Raw genomic sequence first — 15,467 nt, forward strand, 5'->3', positions numbered from 1 at the left:
TTTCTCTGACTTTTCTAGTTGTAATGAAGAATCACCCCAAAAAAGGTATCCTCTTGAGACAATTCTTGGCATAAAAATGCTAATAAGTTGTTGAGTTATCTTGGAAAATGTGAGAAGAACATACTTACCTTATGGCTCATGCAAGCATCAATCTCCCCTGAATCCAAATATCCAGTCTTTTTTGTCCACCTTTAGAACATAGTGAAATAAGACTTCCCTGACTCCTTTCTGAAAACGTAACAACAGCTTTAGAGAACACTCTGAAAGGCTTGTTGCTGGTAAAGTAACAGTGATACTAATAAATAACACTGAAATGTGCCTCATGGAAATTGGAAAAGGGAATAAAGGAAAATAAGATATCTCATATGACAAGAATTTAAACATTAATTTGTTTCAAGAGTGACTTTGGAACGAAGTTATTGGATGCTTTATATACTATATACTGTAATATGTATTACGCCATATATTGGGAAGTGGCTTTTGGACGACTCGTTTTATTTTCTGGTACAAACAACATGCATAGTGTGAAGAGGGAAATGCATACCTGAAGAAATTTAAGTTTAACCTTCCCAATTTTACTTCAAAAATTGTGCTAAATAAATGGTTTTATGGCATTATAAATAATTTGCTATATTACTCTTTTTTTTTATTATCTTATTTTACCATGTTCCTAAAATTCTCACTAGTACAAAACAGTACTTTAATGACGATTGAAAATGTATATAAAGACGATTCTAAAATCATCGTTATTGCAGGTGTCATTATAAATTAATTGTTTATAATGGCGGTTTTAAAATCATCGTTATAAAATCACATTAACGACACATGAAAAAATGGTCATTATTCTATCAAAATAAATGAAAAAAATAAAAAATATATATTTATAATGACGATTTTAGATTGAAATCGTCATTATAAACCTTAAAAAGGCTTTTAAAGACGATTTGGAATCGTCGTTATAAATATATTTTAAGAAAAAAAATATTATTATATATACTCTAATCCTGCATAAAATATCAATTTTTCATTAACAATAATGCATGTAATATCATAATTTAAATATGAAAATCTACATACAATAAATTAGTACATAACATTCTACAAAGAGTTATATCTCATTCTAAACCCCAAATTTTAAAGTGATTTTGTATTGAGGAATCATCTGATCTCAATCTCTATCAATTCCAGCTTGCAAAATAGTCGTTGTCCATTGCATAACATAGTAATCGTATTCATAATTTTCAAATTGCTTATTGCATTGCAAGTGAAAATAAATGTTATTAAATGAATGAATTAGACACATTAAAAGGAGTGAACAAATATTAAATGAATGAATATCTTTAGGTTTTTTCGCATTTTAACTTTTCCTCCCACTCAACATGTTATATTCAGAATAAGCACTAAAATAATAAGATTTCATGTTAGAACACATAACATTATGAGTAATAAATTTGTGGATGTAATATAATCATAATGGTTTGATGAATCTCTAATTTAAACTAGGAAAATCATGCAAAATTTTAGAATTTTCTGAAAAATGAAAGTATGGAAACTAAAACCTTAAAATACTTGAAAAAGATCTAAATAATACTAAATAATAATAATAATAATAATAAATGGTGGATTTTTGGAATTTTGGCCACGTGATTCGTTACCTTGTTTCGAGAAACTTTCATTATTTACACGTCTCCATCCGACTTTTATGTCAAAAGTTATGACCATTTGAAGTTTTTTCGGGCTAATTTTTGGCAACTCCAAAACTATCACTATTCTCTTCAATGTCAGAACTCCTCCATCAAGTATCCACTAAATGAAGTTCCCACAAATCCAAAAATACTAAGTAATCAACACATACATTCAAATATTTAATTAAAAAATTTAAAATACTTCAAACTTACGTGTTGAGGTCTAAGTGAAAATGAGGTCTGAGAGGTGAGGCGTGTGGACGTCCTGGCAGCGTGTGGGTGGTGTGTGGAGGTGTTGGCAGTGTACAAAAGGGTTGGGGATGGAGGCAGCTGCTTGCGCACATGGAGAAGAAATGCACAGAGGAGAGAAAAGAATAGAAGAGATGCACACACAGAGGAGCGACATTCACTATGGTGGAGAGGGAGAGAGGTGCAAGAAGAAAGCTTGGGGCGGGGAGAATTGTGTTGAGTGTAGTGGAGAGGGAGAGAGGCACGTATGAGAAAAAAAATGGATAAGAGCGCGGACTGAGCTTTAGGATTAATTTTCGCTCTTTTAATGGCGATTTCCCACTTAACCGTCGTTACTTTACTCACAACTAACAACTAATTATTTTTTGTCTCTAGAATTGATTTCTATTTAATGATTCTCAAATAGTGAGGGTTATAATTTATATTTTGAGAAAGAAGTTAGAATTGATAAAAAAAATTATGACAATTACCTTTATGATATAAATAAAGAAGATTGAAAATAGACAAGAGGAGTATACATAAGAAGCATGATTAGAAAGAATAAAGAATAATAAATATCGGGAAGATTTTAAAGAAGATTAACCATAGGAAGACTTCAAGTTTTGCAAGAAGAGAAAAAGACATGTACATTTGTAGTTTATAGTCTTCAATGAACTTAAGAGGAAAAGAATTTGATGTTTTGAATTTGAGAATGCATTCAACAAACTCATGGAGTTAGAAGTTTCTTTTGAAGTGCACATGGGTAGTTTGACTTTTCCACTTTACCCTTAAATATTTCAAGTGTCCTTTGGAGAGCAAAGTATGCGCCTAACATGTGACTCTCATAAGAGTCATCATTACTTTCTAGATTCAAGGAACTATCCATATGAGCTACTTAATTTTAAGGGATTATCATGTATTAATCATGATTAGGAGAGTTAACTTTGATTAGTAAAGTTAACTCATTTTTGTTGTCTCTTCCACCTAGGTTGAGCTTCCTTACTATAAAAAGAATTCACTTCAATTCATAAAACTCACTTGAATATTGAATGAAATTCTCTTTGTGATTTCATATTTGAGAGTCTCAAAAGTTCTCTTATCTTACTTTTATTCTTATCTTAAAAAATTTCTCAAGTGACAAATCTCCACACAGTTATCTTTTGATTTATCATTGAATATGGTGTGTTATTCTTTCTCTATTCTTTGTCTTGATCCACTTTTAAATTTCATTTCTTTACTTATTCTTATTTTTCCTTTGGTTTCCATGAATTCTGAATTGAATACTAATGAAAATTCATGGTTATGCAAGCTTTGGTCATTCATTCATCGCATTTCTCTTCTCCACGTCTCCTTGAGTTGATCAATTTCATTTATCTTCTTTACATCACTTCAACAAGTATATTAAGATAAATGTCAAAATCTTATAAAATTTATTTATATGTATTTGCGTGATACAATTCAACTATTGGAGTTGAAAATTTATAACATTTAGCTAAATATATTTGAACTTTACCTATATTATAAGAGTAGAATAAAAGTACGATAGAATACAAATAAAATAAACATTAATTTTATTTACTGTGCATCTTAATAAAAACTAATATTAATAGGTTATAGTGGTAATAGTGATATGATTATGATAATGGTGATTATACAATAAGAAAACAATAATAGAATAACAATAGGACAGTAAGAATGAGAGAATGATAATACTTATTATTACAACCAAGACAATAATAATAACAATAAAATATTGGTAATAACGTGAGAGTGAAAAAGATAGTAATGGTTAGTGTGCCATGCTATTAACAATGACAATAAAGACAAAATTGTTGAAGTAACAATGTAACAAATTTTTTGAAAATAAATTGTACACTGCATTAAATTTTATATATTGTGACCATAGTCTCTTTCTCTGTCTACGAGGATTGAAGAGAGAACGTAAGATAATAGCAATTGTAGAACACAGGAACGTAAATTTACGAAACCCAAACCCTAAATTGAAGATTTGAGGGTTTTAAGGTTTTCTGGCGGCAACGGAACTGGAGGTGCGGCGGTGCTACAGTGGGAGACACGGTGGTTCTCTGGTGGTGCGAGAGCTGTAGAAGACGACGTGGTGCGGTGCAAGAGTCCTGTGCAGCAGCGTGTGCTTTCGCGTTTGTGCGACGACGTCGACGGAGTGCGGTGGTTGCTGGGCTAGTGCGAGGCGTCCGGTGCGGCCGACGGCGGTGACTGCACAGGTGGTGGCTCGCGCGACAACGAAGGCGGTCGCTATTTTGTGTCTTGCGGAAGTTCTTGGCGGCAACTTGTTAGCCTTTTAAAATGGCGGAGGGCTCTGCGGGTTTCCTCATTCCATGGACTTGTTTGATGGATCGAAAATGATGTCCTGATAATAAAGTATATTCTATGTCCGATCAAAGGAAGACTTTTGCTCAGGCTTTGGGAAATACATGTGACATTCCTTTGTCCCAGCTACCTACTCCTTGTATTAAGGGTGACATGATTGCTGTCCAGATTGATGAGGCAGATTACTTGGCTGGTCTTGAGGATTGCAAAACCCTCTCCATGGTCGGGTTATTCTATTTAAGGGGGATAAACCTCTCACACACCTGGATTTAACTAAAAAGTTGCAGCTGGTGTGGAAAGCTCTTGGACCATGGAAAGCAATTCCTCTTGGAAAGGGTTTCTATGAGTTTGAGTTCGCTTCTATAGAGGACATGTGATGGGCCCTCAGGATGGGTTCCCTGAAGTTATCTCCTGGTTTATTGAGACTGTTTGCCTGGACAAAAGACTTTGTCCCAGCTACCATGAGGAGTACCAAAGCTCAGACCTGGGTTAGAATTTTCCATTTGCCTTTGGAGTATTCGAAACCAAGGACAATATTTTCCATCGTCAGAGGCCTTGGTACTCCTTTGTCTTTGGATGAGCATACTATGAGAAAGAATAGGGGTATGTTTGCTAGAGTGCTGATGGATATTGATATGTTATCCCCTCTTCCTGATCATCTCTTGGTTGAACGTCCAGACTTTGCTTTTGTAGCTGGTGTGGAATATGAATGGCTCCCTCCATTTTGCTCTCATTGTAAGATGATTGGGCACGAGCTTGCTCAATGTCGGGTGTGTTGAAGATGGTTGCTACCCCTTCAAGATTGTGTTTGATGAAGACTTTTATGTACATTTCATATGTTTTTTGCTTTGCTTTAAGTGTGTCTTAGGTAGTGCTTAGAGGTTGTCTAAGAGTGGGCTTTTTGCTGAGTAACTCACCTCATAACCACTGGCCATGTGATAAGAACAAACATAAGTCTTCTTAAACTGTTTTTCACATGTTTTAAAAAAAAAACACGTTTACTGCATAAAAATAAATCTGTTCTTTTCTAAATAAACAGATTCATTTTTACATTGATGCCTTGGCTAAGTCTTGTAAAAATTAGATTTTGTGCATCATGTATTTTGACTAAGTCTTCTATCTTTCAAAACGACTGAGTTTTAAATAGTTAAACTTTCTCTGTTTTCGTTTTGAAAAATAAATCTGTTCATCTGTAAATGAATAGATTCTTTTTGTCTCTGGTGCCATGTCAAGCTTAAACGATTTTCAGTTTTATCTCAGCACCAGAATGGTTGACTAAGTCTCCTCACTTAACAAATTCTCTAACTGCTATTGAAAATAAATCTGTTTATTTTATTTTCAATCTGTTCATTTTATAACAGCTTTAACTGTTTTTCAAAATTCTGTTATAAGTTGGTTTTCTATAAAATGAAAACTTGTTTCTGAGTTTAAAAATCGTTCATACATTTGCAAAAACAAGTTTTGACAGCAGAGGATTAAAAGTTTACAAAGGATTAGCATTTGTTCTTCAAAGATTTCAAAAATCAAAAAGTGCTTGTTTTTGGTTTGGTTCCAAAAGCTTTGTGTGAGGTGCTGCTATTGTTCTAGCAATCTTGCCTACTGGTTTAAGACAGATCTTTGTATCCTCAATCAGGTGTAATCGTTTCACTTCTCATTTCTTGTAATAGTTTGGTTGAACACTCTTCTTGATAGGTTTTCTTGAAGAGTGGGTGTGTGCTGAAATAGGTTTTTTCAGCAAGAGTACCTAAGTTCTTGTAGGTTTCAAGAACAGTGGGAATTGTACTTGGTTGTACTGTGTTTTAGTGATTTCCACCTGGTTTTGGTGAAGACTGGATGTAGCTCAGTTGAGTGAACCAGTATAACTGCTTGTGTTCACTCTCTCTCACTCTCTGCAATTTCGTTTCTGCATAATTGATAAAACAGCAAAGAAATAAATTTGTTCAATTGAAAATAAATATGTTCTTTCTGGGCGCTGTGCATACTGTTCTTAATTTCTGGAAAACTGTCTGGTTTCAATAAGAACACTAATAATCTGTTAAAGGCTAATAAAACAAGTTGAGTGTGATAGATTGTCTCACTAATTGTCAAGCCCTTAACTGAACCTAAATCACATTAATTGGAATTAAGGTTTGCTGTTTTTTGTGTTTCACTGTTTTTCAATCTGATATCTGTGTGTGTGCATCTGGAAAATCTATCTGCATAATCTTGTGATTAACCTTGCTGTATAAACGCTTTTCAAACAAAAAACAGTGCTGAAATAAATCTGTTCATTTTCACATAAATCGATTTATTTTCTGTAAAACTGTGTTAAACACTGTTTCTGGGAGAAAGTTTTAAAAGGTCAATTCACCCCCCTCTTGAACTTTGGCACTATTAAACCCAACAGGGTGATCCATGACCAGGGTCGTGTTCCTGGGCCTCAACATAAACCTTCTCAGAAGACACCTTCTGATGAACAGGAACAAGGGAGGACCACGATTCCAAACCAACGTAAAGAATATTGGAAAAAAGATCTGCAGACGAAGCTCTTAGAAGGTCCCATTGATAATTTGAAAGTTGATGCTACTGGTGGGGTTAATGTAGGGTCACCCTTGCTGATAAAACAAATGGACGGGAGGATGATTTTGTATATATGCCTCCTCTTGAGGATGCTTCAGATCATGATAGGTCCTCACCCAAGCAGGGGTTGTCCACTCCCACTTTGGACTCACTTGTTGTTATGCAAGCTAAGGACTCAGAGTCACATTCAACGACTCTTATTGATGATCATCATGTGGAGGCCTCTGCTCCTGTGATTGTACCATCTCTGTTGCGTACTACCTCTCCTCGGAGGACTAAATCACATGCAGATAATAATCCTAATGTGGAGGTCTCTGGTATTGTGACTGTACCATCTCAGCCGCCTCATACCTCCCCTCGGAAGGCTAAATATATTGGGGATGTTAACGCAATATCGTTGGTCCTTCAAAATCACTTTTCCTCTCTTGATGGTTTGGAGACTACAGATGTGGGAGGTGATTCTCATATTGGAGCATCAAATATTCCGCCTACCATTGTTGGAATTAATTCTGATCATATTGAAAATCAGGTTGTTTCAAAATTTTGGGTTGACTCTAATGACATGGAGGATGATGACAGTGATAATGGGGAGGAAACAGTTCGCACTAAAAGAAAACCAGGGAGACCACCTAAGGGGACTGGTAAATCCAGGAAAACTGCTAAGGCAGTTCTCTCTACAACGTCGCAATGAAGGTCTCTTCATTTTTTTGGAATGTCAGAGGATTGGGAAACCACAAAACTGTGGAGATGTTGCTTAGTTTACTTAATCTACATAAACCTCTCCTGGTTTTTCTTGCTGAACCCATGATGCCGTACACTAATGCTTTCGATGTCCTTTTCAAATCTGTTAATATGCATTTGGTGGCTACGTCTCCTATTGTTAATAAAGTTGCTAAGCTTTGGTGTTTGTCGGTTCCTAATCTTGTCCAAAATTTCTTGGTTCATGATCAATTTATCTCTGTAACTTGTCTTCTACAGGATAAAAGTTTTAGCTTTGCAGGTGTTTATGGTGCTAACACATACTTGTCTAGACGATTTTTGTGGAGGGATCTTAGTTTCTTTACAGGGCCTTGGTGTATTCTGAGAGATTTTAATGTTGTGCTCTCGGCGGATGACTGTAAAGGGGGGGTGGCTCCTAATCAGGTTTCTTGTAATGACTTCCTAGACTGGATTAATACTAATGATCTTTCTTGTATGCCTTTTACTGGGTCTTGTTATACTTGGTGTAACGGAAGGAGAGGGTTGCATAGAATTCATAGAAGACTGGATAGGGCTTTATGTAATGGAGTGTGTCTGGATGAATGGGATTCTTGTACTTATCAGGTTCTTGTTAAAAATTGTTCTGATCATTCCCCTATTCTTGCTAGTCTTGCTAGTAATTCTTTGCGGAAGGTTAGCAATTTTCGTTTCTTTTCTATGTGGCTTCAGGACACTTCGTGTATGAAGCTTATTCATGATTCTTGGGATAATAAGGTTGTTGGTTGTCCTATGTTTATCTTGCAACATAAGTTAAAAAGGTTGAAACTTGAGCTCCGATACTGGAATGAAAATTCTTTTGGTAATGTTCACAATGCAGTTCTTCTTAAGCAGGGTATCCTCTTTGGTATTCAAAAAAACTTAGAGACTGCTAGTTTGTCTGATAGTGATGGGCTTCTTTGTCAAGAAAAGATTGCTAAGGAGGAGCTTGATCATGCTCTTCACTGTCAATATCTGTTTTGGAAAGAAAAGGCTAAGATGTTATGGTTCAAGGATGGAGATCGAAATACCGCTTTTTTCCATGTTGTGGTCAAAAGGAGAAATAATTCTAGTGGGATTCATCGTCTACGGATTGATAATGAGGTTACGGAGGATCCTAAAATCATTGAGGATCATATTTTGGACTTTTATCAAAATCTTTATGCTGAGTCTATTTCTAATGTTTTGGATACTGATAATATGGAAGATTTTATTGGTACTTATATTCCTGCGATGGTTTCCTCTGAGGAGAATATGATGTTGATTAAATGTCCTGATTTTTCTGAAATCAAGACTGTTGTTTTTAATCTTAACGGTAATAGTGCTCCTGGTCCTGATGGTTTTGGTGGTGTTTTCTATCATTCTTGCTGGGAAATTATTGGGACAGATGTTTGTAATGCTGTTCAACAGTTCTTTAAACAAAATTGGGTTCTCCCTGGAATGAACAGTAATGTGGTATCTCTTATTCCTAAGATTCAGGGTGCTGATTCCATTAAAGATTACAGGTCAATTGTTGTTGCTAATTTCAAATTTAAAATTATTTCCAAGATACTGGCGGATAGGCTTGCTCTTGTGGCTGCTAGAATCATTTCTCCTAATCAATATGGGTTTGTGCAGGGTAGACAGATTCAGGATTGCATTGGTATTGCTTCTGAAGCTATTAACATGCTTTCTAAAAAGGTTAAAGGAGGTAATGTGGCTTACAAAGTTGATATTCATAAAGTTTTTGACACTCTGAGTTGGAAGTTCTTATTATTAGTTTTGAAACGCTTTGGTTTTCACCCCTCGTTTGTCAGTTGGATTAGTACAATTCTTCGTTCAGCTATGCTTTCTATCAGAATAAGTGGTAGTTTGGTGGGTTTTTTTCCCTGCAGTCGAGGTGTAAGACAAGGTGATCCATTGTCTCCTTTACTTTTCTGTCTTGCAGAGGAAGTTCTTAGTAGAGGTATCTCTAAGCTTGTGAATGATAAGAAGATTTTAAATATGGCTAGTCCGAAAGGTTATCTCACTCCCTCTCATATTTTGTATGTTGATGACATTTTTATTTTTTGTATGGGGGATATTAAGTCTCTTCGAAATTTGAGTACTTTTCTTAAAATATATGGTGATTTTTCTGGTCAATATATTAATAACTCTAAAAGTAGTTTCTTCACCATGGATAATTCTCCAAGATTTGTCACCAAAATTCAAAATATTCTTTCTTGTAGTCATGGTTGTTTGCCTTTCAATTATTTAGGAGTGCCTATCTTTGTTGGCGCTCCAAAGTGTCGGTTTCTTCAACCTTTGGCTGATAAAATCAAATTGAAGCTAGCATCTTGGAAAGGTCAATCTCTTAGCATGATGGGTCGGATCCAGCTGGTCAATACAGTGATTACTGGATTTCTAGCTTATAGTTTTAATATGTATAAATGGCATGCTTCACTTATTAAGCAAGTTGAGCAGTGGTGTCGGAATTTTATTTGGACTGGTGATATTATGAAAAAATGTATCGCTACTGTTAATTGGGCGAAAATTTGTTCACCTCTTGAGGATGGAGGCTTGAATATTATTAATCTTCATCATGAAAATAATGCATATCTTCTTAAGCTTGCTTGGAACTTTGCTTATAGCAACAAACCTTGGTCTTTACTCTTGAAAGCCAGAGTTCTTAAATCAAAATACGAGTTTAGAATGGTTTATAGATCCTCCTCTCTTTGGCTAGGAATTAAGCAATTTTATTCTATCATACTTGATTATACTTCTTGGACTGTTGGTACAGGTTCTTTTATTAATTTCTGGAATGATAAATGATGTTCTACTACTTCTTTAGCAAATATTGCAGGGTTATCTGATGGGGCTAGCATTCCAGATACAGTCTCTCAATTTTGGTCAGGTTATGATTGGAATATTCCCTTATCTTTACAGCAGATGCCACAGTTTTTTAATCATATCATGGTTAGAGAGGAACAAGATATTCCTAATTGGACTCTAGAGGAGTCTGGTCGTTTCACTCTTAAATCGGCTAGGACTTTTTTCTTGGAACCAGGAGTTCCATGTGATTGGGGTAAGTTTATTTGGTCTTCAGCTATTCCGCCTTCCAAAACTCTAGTACTCTAGAAAAATTTTCATGGGCGACTTCCTACGGATCAGCATATTCAGAATAAGGGTTTGCATATATGTTCTATGTGTACGCTTTGTGAAAAGCATGAAGAATCTATTCAACATCTATTTTTTGAATGTTCTACTGCATTACATATTTGGAGTTGGGTTCGACAGATTTTTCTTACTTCTCATTTCTCTAATAAGGATGATCTTCTTTCTTTTATTAAGAGTGATGGTAGTCCTTTGGTTAAATTGATTAAGCTTGTTGTGACAACCTTTTCTATATGGATGATATGGCGTATGAGGAATTATGCTAGATTTCAGGATAAGATTGAAGTTTCTAAGGCTATTTCGGTAATTAAAGATTTAACTTGTCTAGTGGGAAATTCGTCTAAAGCTTCAATGAAGAATGATATGTTGGATTTCAACGTGATTAAGTTTTTTGGTATTAAGACTCGTAGTGGGAAAGTTCTTTGTCCTCTTCTTGTTAGATGGGAATTTCCTTCACCAGGTTGTGTTAAAATTAACACGGATGAGGCTGCTAGAGGGTATCCTGGTCTTGCTACTTGTGGAGGTATTTTTCGTGGGAGTATGGGAGAATTTATTGGTGCTTTTTCAGGGTTTCTTGAAGTTCAAACTGCTTTGGTTGCTGAGTTTTATGGAGTTATACATGCTATGGAGGAAGCTCAAAAGATGGGACTTACTAATGTTTGGCTTGAATGTGATTCGGTCTTGGTTTGTGTTGCGTTTACTGCTAGGACTAATGTTCCGTGGATGCTTCGTAATCGAGGGAATTCTTGTCTTAATTACTGTGGGACAATCAGGTTTAGGGTTACTCATATTTTTCGGGAGGGGAATGCATGTGTTGATAAGTTGGCTAATTTAGGGTTCATTCATAGAGAATCATTTCATTGGTATAATAGACTTTCATCTAGTCTGTTCTTAGAATTCTTTATTAATAGGTATAGTCTACCTATGTATCGTTTTTGTTAACATGTGGGTTTTGGTCTAATCTCCCATATTTTTGTATTTTCTTTCTTTTTCTTTTTTTAATAATACTTTTTTCATGTGATGGCAGATGATTGTTGTTACTTGAGGTGTCAGCCTTGCTGAGATGTCAAATTGCATAGTGATACCTAACATGAAAACTTTTATAAAAAAAAAATTAACAAATTTTTTACAACAATATAAGATGGACGATAATAATAACAAAAGTTTTGGCTACAAATGTTTTTTTTTTTTTACTTTTTACCATCTATCTTACTAAGACTGTATCTTCACATGTTGAACTTGTATTTAGACAAAAAAAATTTGTCCCTACAAATCAAAGAGAAAGACCTACATTTAAAATCGGTCACAGTAATAACTTTGCAGCCATTTTGTTTTAGGAAATTAATAAAATTATAAATTATTAATATCAGTGTTTGGGAGGGTATATTGGGACACAAGGTATATTAAGTTTCTTCTATTCTCTCTACTCCCTTTCATTTTCTTATTCTCTCTCCAAAATTTTGTATGGAAATGTTAAAATTCATATTATAGAATTAAACTCAATATAAAATTCAAATAATTTGAATTAAAATTATATAATTAAATTCAAAATATAATTGAACCAAATTTAATTAAGATTGAAAATTTAAATTCATTATAAAGTTGAAACATATTCAATTAAGATGACCATATTTAGTTTTAAATAAATTAAAATCATTTTAATATACGTTTAAAAGAGGAAAAATAAGTTTTTTTAAATTTAAATAAATATATTAATTTTAAAAAGACATCCATTGCAATACGAAATCAGAGATTATAAATTTTCACATTAAATCAGATAAAGAATTATATTATTCCATGTAATAATGTAGTTATATTCTTTTAAGTTACATTATTAAATTAATTACTATAATTATAAATATGATAATAAAACCTAATTTGATGGATAAATATAGCATAAACTTTTATAAACTTACGTCCAAGGTATATTTTGAGCATTATAAAATTCTAAACATATTATTGGCACTTTGACCTAGTAGATAGTTTTCTTTTTTCATTTTTAAAGAAAATAAAATTAGTAATGATTATATAAAATAGTAGTGAGTGATTTATAAACATTTTACTGTTGAAAAAAAAATGATATAGTTTGTAATATGTTTTTTGGTATTGAAGTATGTAGGTTTAGTCAGTTTTAATATTTTGTTTTTTATTTTAAAATATAATTAAAAGTAAAATAGAAATATAAATGGTGTGTATTAAAAGAGTCTTTGTACTATATATTATATTATAATATTTATAATTTATTTATAATAATATATATAGAGGGATTCTATCATTTAACATGCATCTTTTATATATTTTTTACAATTAACTATATTTTAAAAATAAAAACCAAAAATGAAAATGAATTATCCAAATATAACAACAACAACGGCCACACATTCTACTAATGTACAAGTCATTTATATTTCTCAAGAAGTAGAATATGTTGCAAACAACAAATTATTTTTCTTTTATGTAATTATTATTATTAAATTTATTTTATTAAAAAATGTAGAAACAAAAAATGTCTCTTTCCCACTTCTTAGTAAAAAATAAGTATTTTTATCTATATATTTTAAGAAAAAAATATCAATAATGATAATAATGATGATTACAATACAAAAGAAAATCATAAAATATAAACTAATTTTAGAGATAAAAAATAATTAGTTGTTATAGTGACTAAATTAGAGACCATCTTAGAAACTAAAAAAAAAATGATTTTTAAATTAGTTTTTATTATTGTTAAATAATTCTTAGTTAAGGTTTTAACTACCACCAATTATTTAGATTCTAAATTTACCATTTTGGTTGCTAATTAGATACCAATTTAGAAACCATTTAATAATAATATAAACTAATTTAGAAATCAAAAATATTTTTAGTCTCTAAAATGGTCTCTAATTTTGTCACTATAACAACTAATTATTATTATTTTTTTAAAATTGGTTTCTATTTCATTATTTTATTGTATTTCATGATTTTCTTATAGTGTTAAATTAAAAAAATAATTAGAAAAATAATGGATAAATGGTTGAAGTGCATAAGTTATGTTTATTACTTGGATAGTTTATTTCTTCTTTTTTTCAAATTCATATTATAATTAAGGATGTAAAAGAATATAAATTTTAAAATATAACCAATGATAAATTATGAATATAAAATATAGATACCAAATTAGAAAATCTTCATTATATATTACTAGTAGAAAATAGACATTTTGTAACTCTATATATTTTAAGGGAAAAATTATATTAATAATGGTTGATGATTCCACAACAGACACTTATTTGAAAATTTTATTTTATTTTTATTTTTAAAATATAATGAAAATTTATAATAGAATATAAAATACATATACCAAAAATAAAATTTATATATTGTTATAAATTATTATATAATATTATATATATATATTATACAATTATATTATGTTAAAGATAAGAGTTTAAAATTAATGTACAAATGATTAACTTTTAGATTAAAAGGAAATATTCATTAATGACTTAAATAAATTAATGTTAGAGACTTAAACAATTTTAATTTTCGCAAAATAGATCAATTTGATTTTGATTTAAAAAATACTATAATTAATTTCTAAAAATTCTTTTAAAATAAATAAATATTATTATTTAGGATCTAAAAATTTTGTTTTGAGTGTGTAGGCGCGTTAAAATAATTTTCAGTAACATTTATTACATTATTTTTTATTTTAGATAAATTTAATTATGTTATCACTATTTTTGAGTATTTATCAAATATCTTTTTAATTGGATTTTTTAGTTTTTATTTTTTGTATTTATACTTTTATTCCCCATAAATCTCGAACATTATTTTTCATAATTTTATCATTAACTAAAATATATAAAAAAAAAATCATCGAAATTGAAAATCTTTTCGAATAAAAAAGATTACTTATATGTATTTTTGACATTGGAATGTAAATACTTATAATTTAATAAATAAATTAAAATAAAAAATATATATAACTTATTATTTATAAATAATAATTATTTTGTACAACCTATAAATCCTCGATGAAATATAGAGTATATTTATTTCAAGGATTAAGAATACACTCCTTATGTGAATATATAAGTATTTACGTTTCAGTGTCAAAAATTAAAAATTTATTTTTAAGTATAACTGATTTATGAAGAAAGTTGTCATTTTTATTGTTACCGTGTTTTTCTATATTTCTTCTCCATGAAGATTGAATGATATATGATATTTTTATTGGAATATAAACAATTACTGGTTGATACATATGAAATTTTCAATTTTATTGAAATTATTTTATTTTAAAAAATAACAAATCAAAACCAATTACTTCTTTTAAAAATAATGTTTTAGAAAAATATTCTTATTTTTTTGAAAATATAATATAATTTTGTAAAACGAGCATTCCTCTAAATCCTGTTACCAAAATTAGATAAAGGGTGAACTTGTTTGATTTTTTTAGATGACTTTTTTTAAAAAAACATTTATTGTATTTTTTAGATTTTTTAAATTAAAAAAAAAACAGAAATAGTTGAAAACTCATCTCAATGTTTAATAAAAATACAATTTTTTGATGTTTTTATAAGAATTATTTACTTTGTATTTTTTAAGTTTAAACAAACTTATCCAAAATCTAATTGAATAAAATCAGTTTTTTTTTTGTCATCAAAATCAGGGTGAAAATGGAACAAATATTTCCTTATCATTTTAGTTAAGATATATTTTTTGTGTTCTATTTATATAATTTCCTGTTGGGTTTGTTTTTTTACATGTTAATCAGTCAATCAGGGTTAGATAGGC

The sequence above is a fragment of the Phaseolus vulgaris genome, chromosome 3 (genome assembly GCF_000499845.2).
Source record: "Phaseolus vulgaris cultivar G19833 chromosome 3, P. vulgaris v2.0, whole genome shotgun sequence".
Lineage (NCBI taxonomy): Eukaryota > Viridiplantae > Streptophyta > Magnoliopsida > Fabales > Fabaceae > Phaseolus > Phaseolus vulgaris.